The sequence below is a fragment of the Heterocephalus glaber genome, unplaced genomic scaffold, assembly GCF_053883595.1.
Source record: "Heterocephalus glaber isolate CG9 unplaced genomic scaffold, H.glaber_assembly_v1.0 deba00001429, whole genome shotgun sequence".
Taxonomy (NCBI): domain Eukaryota; kingdom Metazoa; phylum Chordata; class Mammalia; order Rodentia; family Bathyergidae; genus Heterocephalus; species Heterocephalus glaber.
This window is the reverse complement of record NW_028258294.1, coordinates 26,292,722-26,299,981: the sequence shown is the minus strand read 5'-3', so window position 1 is coordinate 26,299,981 and position 7,260 is coordinate 26,292,722. Positions and strand designations below refer to the sequence as shown.

The following is a 7,260-nucleotide window of genomic DNA, read 5'->3' as shown; positions in this document are numbered from 1 at the left end:
TTCGGCTGCACATGGGTCATTTTCAAAAATAGATCACATGCTAGCTCATAGGACATGCTTAAGGAAATGTAGAAGAATTGAAGTTACCCCATGTACATTATCAAACCATAGTGCAATAAAATTGGAGATCAATAACATAAGAAACTGCAAAACCACCACAAACACATGGAAATTGAATAACACCCTCCTGAACAACCAATGGGTCACAGAGAAAATTAAAGAAGAAATTAGTTTCTACAAGTAAATGATAATGCCAGTACAACATACAGGAATCTGGGCGGCGCAGCGAGGGGCGCAGGGGGACGAGCCGGGGCGGGTGGGGGGTGGGGGTAGCGTGGGTCGCAGGGATCGCCAGGCCCAAGCTCTGCGTGGATCGCGGATCGCCTGGCGGAGCACAGGGCCCCAGCGTCCCCAGCGAAGCACCAGCGAGGACAAAGGCGGCGCTGCCCAGACCCGCGCTCCTGGGGCCTCCGCGCGGCCGAGATCATACACGACACTGCAGACCATGGTTCTCCCTGAGATCTGAGCTGGATTTGCAAGTTTGGAGAATCCCTGGAGCTCTGTAACTTCAGAGGCGCTGACTGAAAAGATCACCGTTTTCAAGAGTTCCATGCTTTGCCATTCACCTCTCCTAACTGTGTGCCAAAGAAGGACTCCATGAAAGATGACAGAGGAAGTCATCGTCATAGCCAAGTGGGACTACACTGCCCAGCACGACCAAGAACTTGACATCAAGAAGAACAAGTGCCTGTGGCTGCTGGATGACTCCAAGACGTGGTGGCGGGTGCGGAATACGGCCAACAGGACAGACTATGTGCCATCCAACTTCGTGGAGCACAAGAACAGCCTGAAGAAGGGCTCACTGGTGAAGAACCTCAAGGACAAGACACTCTGGGCCTCGGCAGGACTCTCAGGAAGCCCAGCGTGCGGGACGCGTCCCCGACACCCAGCACAGATGCTGAGTTCCCAGCCAATGGTGCAGCCGACCGCATCTACGACCTCAGCATCCCAGCCTTTGTCAAGTTCGCCTATGTGGCCGAGCGTGAGGACGAGCTGTCCCTGGTGAAGGGCTCTCGAGTCACCGTCATGGAGAAGTGCAGAAACGGCTGGTGGCTGGTGGCAGGGCAGCTTCAACGGGCAGGTGGGCTGGTTCTCATCCAACTATGTGCTGGAGGAAGTGGACTCAGCAGCCGCCGAACTCCCTGGGATGCCCGGGCCACGCAGGGCCCCAGGCCTGAGCCTTACTCGGGGTACGCTGCACGTGGTGCAGACACTGTACCCGTTTAGCTCGGCCACTGAGGAGCAGCTGAACTTCGACAAGGGCGAGACCATGGAGGTTATCGAGAAGCCCGAGAATGACCCTGAGTGGTGGAAGTGCAAAAACGCTCGGGGCCAGGTGGGCCTGGTCCCCAAGAACTACGAGATGGTGCTGAGCGATGGGCCGGCCCCGCAACCCACGCCCACCTCACACCTCGGCTTCTCGGGGCCCTCAGCCAGCGGGCGCTTCACTGGCTAAGAGTGGTACTATGGCAGTGTGACGCGCCACCAGGCTGAATGCGTGCTCAATGAGCGGAGCGTGGAGGGTGACTTCCTCGTTAGGGACAGCGAGTCCTCCCCCAGCGTCTTCTCCGTGTCTCTCAAAGCATCAGGAAAGAACAAGCACTTCAAGATGCAGCTGGTGGACAATGTCTACTGCATCGGGCAGCTGCGCTTCCACAGCATGGACGAGCTGGTGGAGCATAACAAGAAGGCACCCATCTTCACCAGCAAGCATGGCGAGAAGCTCTACCTCCTCCGGGCCCTGCAGTGACAGTGGTGGCTGCGCCCCCAGCTCTAGGATTTCCCTGCCACCTCACCCGCTGCCCAGCCAGCAGCACTGTCTTTCTGTCCAGCTCAGGTAGTTTCTCACCCACCACCCCAGCCCTCCCAGCCTCTGTTGGGAGCTGTGCCAGGGTGTGCCGGTGCTTGGGCTCACTGTCCCCACCAGGACATCAGGCAGCAGTGAACCAGTGGGCTGCACAGGTTTGGTCAACGGCGTCCTGAGCTTTGGCCTCCCCTGCCACTGGGCAGCAAACGCCAGGCCCGGTGTCTGCAGCCCTCCTGGGCTCCCAGCTCTGCAGGAGGGGACTCGGGGTGATAACAATACTGGAACCAGGTTAAGTCGGCTGGGGGAAGCTGCCAGTGCCTTCGAGTCTGCGCGTGCAATTAGAGTTCTCCTGAGAGTCAGTCTGCATGAGTGGAAACCCGTGATGCGGAAAGACATGTTGGTGATTGATCCTAGACGTGGCATCACAGTGCTTTTTCCTCTTGCCCTTTGGCTTGTTTGAATTTCACAATTATGTATTCAATTCTCAAAGTAATATGTATCTGTAGCCATTTGTTGACACTAACAGCAGATGATTAAGGAAAAGAGCTGATCTTTGGGAAGGGAAGCTATCCGTACTTTATACACACACACACACTGTTATATATATATAATATGTGCATATTATATATATATTATTTGCTTTACAGGGAAATTTTTTCAGGGTTTACAAAAGAATATGTGATTGGTAGGAAGAGACACCAGAACGTTTATTAAGAAATTGAATTTTCCTTTTTCTTTACATTTGAACTTCTTTATAGTTGAAATATACAGTCCTGAGGTGGCACACTCCTACAGTTGAAGCAAGGGTCTTGAGATCCCCTAAACTTGCATATCCAGTTCTTTGGATATTGTAATAAAAAAAAGTATTACGAAAAAAAAAACCATACAGGAATCTGTGGGACACAACAAAAGCAGTTGTACAAGGGAAATTCATAGCAGTGAATGCCCATATTAGGAAAACAGAGAGAACTCAACTAAACAACTTAATGCAGAACCTCAAGCTCCTAGAAAAAGAAGAGCATAACAAACCCAAAGCTCATTCAAGAGAGGAAATTATAAAGATCAGAGCAGAAATCAATCCAATACAGACTAAGAGCATGGCACAAAACATCACTCAAACAGGTGGTTTTTCGAAAGAATAAATAAAATTCATAAACCTTTAGCCAACCTTATCAGAAAATGGAAAGAAAAGCCTCAAGTCCATGCAATTAAGAACAAAAGAAGTGAAGTCACAACATATCCAGCAGAAATCCAGAGGATCATCAATACCTACTTTGAGAATCTGTACTCCAATAAAATGGAAAACACAGAAGAAATGGGCAGATTCCTAGATACATATGAATTGCCAAAGTTAAATGAAGAAGATATAGAAATTCTAAACATTCCAATTACAATGAGTAAAATTCAAAATGTAATAAAAAACTTACCAACAAAGAAAAGCCCAGGTCCTGATGGCTTCACAGCTGAATTCTACAAGACATTTAAAGAAGAATTATTGCCATTACTCTTTAAACTCATCAAGGAAATTGAAAGGGAAGCAATACTTCCAAATTCATTCCTGGAAGCAAGTGTTACTTTGATTCCAAAACCAGGGAAAGACCCAACCCAAAAAGAGAACTACAGGCCAATCTCCCTAATGAACATAGATACAAAAATTCTCAATAAAATACTAGCAAACAAAATACAAAGGGTCATCAAGAAGATCATACAACCTAACCAAGTCGGATTTATTCCAGGGATGCAAGAATGGTTCAACATACATAAATCAATAAATGTAATACACTATATTAACAAAGTCAAGGACAAAAACCATATGATCATCTCAATAGATGCAGAAAAGGCATTCGACAAAATCCAACACCCATTCATGATAAAAAAACCCTACAGAAAATTGGAATAGAAGGTCTTTATCTCAACCTGATTAAGGCTATCTATGAAAAACCAATAGCCAACATCATACTAAATGGTCAAAAACTGAAAATTTTCACACTAAAGTCAGGAACAAGACAAGGATGCCCACTATCACCACTCCTGTTCAATATAGTTCTGGAAACATTAGCCACAGCAATTAGAAAAGAGAAAGAAATAAAAGGAATAAAGATAGGAAAGGAAGAAGTGAAACTGTCATTATTTGCTGACTATATGATACTTTACATAGAAGACCCAAAAAACACTGCCAAAAGATTTCTAGACTTAACTGACAGATTCAGTAGAGTAGCTGGGTACAAGGTCAACACTCAAAAAACAATAGCCTTCTTGTACACAAATAACAGACCCACTGAGAGAGAAATTAGGGAAACAATTCCTTTTAAATTAGCATCCAAAAAAATGAAATAACTAGGAATCAATCTAACAAAGGAAGCAAAAGACCTCTACTGAAAACGACAGCACTTTGAAAAAACACATCGAAGAGGATATAAGAAAATGGAAAGACATACCTTGTTCCTGGGTAGGAAGAACCAATATAGTGAAAATGGCCACACTTCCAAAACTGTTATATAGATTTAATGCAATGCCAATTGAAATTCCAACAATATATTTCACAGAACTAGAGAAAAAAATCCAAAAATTCATTTGGAACCAGAAGACATCTAGAATAGCAAAAGCAATTCTAGTCAACAGAGATATGGCAGGGGATATCACAATCCCCAACTGGAAATTATACTACAAAGCTACTGTGATAAAAACCAGCATGGTACTGGTAAAGAAACAGACCTGAGGATCAGTGGAATAGATTAGAAGATGCAGAAACAACTACAGACATACTCAGCCATCTCATCTTTGACAAAAGAGCCAACCACCCTCACTGGAGGAAAGATAGCCTATTTAATAAATGGTGTTGGAAAAACTGGATTTCAATCTGCCAAAGATTAAAACTAGGCCCATATCTATCACCATGAACTAAGCTAAGATCAAAGTGGATTAAAGATCTAAATATTAAGACAGAAACACTAAGCTTGCTGGAAAATAAATTAGGTAGAACTCTTGAAGACATTGGCACAGGAAAAGACTTTAGGAACAAAACCTCAGTAGCATGGGAAGTAGCACAAAGAATTAACAACTGGGATCTCATCTTATTAAAAAGCTTCTGCACTGCAAGGGAAACCACCAACAGAGCTAAGAGACAACCTACAATGTGGGAAAAAATTTTTATCAGCTGTTCCTCAGACAAAGGTCTACTATCTAGAATATATAAAGAACTGAAAAAAATCAGACCCCCCAAATTCAAAGACCCAATTCAACAATGGGCATCTGAAATGAACAGACATTTCTCAGACAAAGAAGTAAAAGCAGCAAATAAATATATGAAAAAATGTTCAATATCACTGGTTATTTGAGAGATGCAGATGAAAACAACACTGAGATTCCACTTCACCTCAGAAAGAATGGCTGCTAGCAAGAAAGCAACCAATAACAAATGCTGGTGGGGATGTGGGGAGAAAAGAGCTCTTCTCCATTGTTGGTCGGAGTGCAGACTGGTTGAACAACTGTGGAAATCAGTATGGAGATACCTCAGAGAACTAGGGCTAGAGGTCCCATTTGACCCAGCTATTCCCCTGCTGGGTATCTTCCCAAAAGAATTAAAAGAATCACATCACAGCGATATATGTGCATCCATGTGTATAGTGGCACAGTTTGTAATAGCTAAAGCTTGGAAACAGCCCAAGTGCCCATCAACTGGAAACTGGATATAGAAGATGTGGGGGTTTTTAATAAAATGGAGTACTACTCAGACATAAAGAATGAGAAACTGGAGACATTTATAGCTAAATGGATGTATATTGAGGACATACTCTTAAGTGAAATAAATAGGACACATATGTATAAATACCGAATAGTTTCTCTAGTGTGAGAAACTGAAAGTGTAAATAAGGATTGAAATGAATAATTGATAATTTGAAATAGAAAGAAATGGTCTAAAGGGATAGGGGAAGTGGGAGGGGAAGGGGAAAGGAAAGAAAGAAAAGGAAAAATTATGAGAAATGGTAAAAATGGAAAACAAGTCTTTGTTAATAGGGAAGGGTAGAGGGGCTAAAGGGAGCACAAGGAATGAGGAAAAAATAAGAACCAAGATACATCTTGTTCAAGTACAAGCACCCAATGATAAATGTAAATGTATTGTATACCTATAATGTACCAGTAAAACAATTTAAGAAAAAAAAAAATCAACTATCTTTTTATCATTATTGAATATCCCTTTTTAGCCCTAGTCATAGTCCTTATCTTGAAAGCTACCTTTTTATATTTCTATAGTCACATCAACTTGCATGGTAGAACTTTTTTTTACATTCTTTTAATTTATCTGTGTCTTTATCTTATAAACAACATATAGTTGCCTTAACCTTTTAAAATCTCAATAATCCTTGCCTTCTAATTAGTGTTTAATCCATTAACATTTGGAGTACATTAAACAGTGTCAACCCCCATTCATGTTCTCCCAGAATTTCACAGTGTGACCTTATTTGGAATTTGGCCCTCTGCTGGTAGTAATTAGTTCAAGTGAGGTCATACTGGACTAGGATAGACCTTAAGTCCAATGACTGACATTCATAAAAGAGCAGAAGACTTACATCAAGACACAGAGAAAAGAAGGCTGTCACTAGGCAGTCACCAAAAGCTAGAAGTGAGAAATGGAGCAGATTCTCCCTCAGCCCCAGAAGGAACCAATGCTGCCTGACACCTTGATTTTGTACTTCCAGCCACTTGAACTGTGAGAGAATAAATTCTGCTATTTGAAGCCACCTATTTGTTATACCAGTCGTAGAAAACCAATATAACATTTATTGTAATCATTGCTATGATTAAGTTTACAGCCACTGTGATGATTAATTTTGAGTGGGTGAAGGAATAGCCAGATACCTGGCAAAGCTGGCAAAGCATTACTTCTGGGAATGCCTGAGGCTATTTCCAGAAGAGATTAGCATTTGAATCAGTAAACTGAGTAAAGAAGTTCACCATTATCACTGTGGGGAAGCCTTGTCCAATGCATAGAAGTCCACCCAAATAGAGCAAAAAGGAGAGGGAGGGGGAAATTTGCTTTCTCTTCTTGAGTGAAAATGAACCAGGTCTATTTTCCTCTGCCCTCCATTTTCCCCTGCCCTCAGACATGAATGCTCCTGGCTCTGGGACCTTTAGACTCTGGGATTTAGACCAGCATCTTTACCTGCCCCAATCCTTGGTTCTCAGGCCTTCAGACCCTAACTGAACTATATCATCAGGCATCCTGGTTCTCCAGCTGACAGATCATGGGACTTTGCAGCTTCCATAATGAAGTGAGCCACTGCTATAATAAATCTTCTTTTATCTATCTATCTCCCACTACTTCTCCTCTCTGGAGAACCCTAATATATCTAACAACTTGCTTTTTGCTTCTGTATTTCTCATGGGCTCTT

General features: G+C 43.1%; 1 pseudogene; it reads left to right on the top strand.

Moving 5' to 3' along the window:
* The first annotated feature begins 664 nt into the window (after positions 1-664).
* On the top strand, positions 665-1,839 carry LOC101714776 (cytoplasmic protein NCK2 pseudogene; annotated as a pseudogene).
* Positions 1,840-7,260: the final 5,421 nt, after the last annotated feature.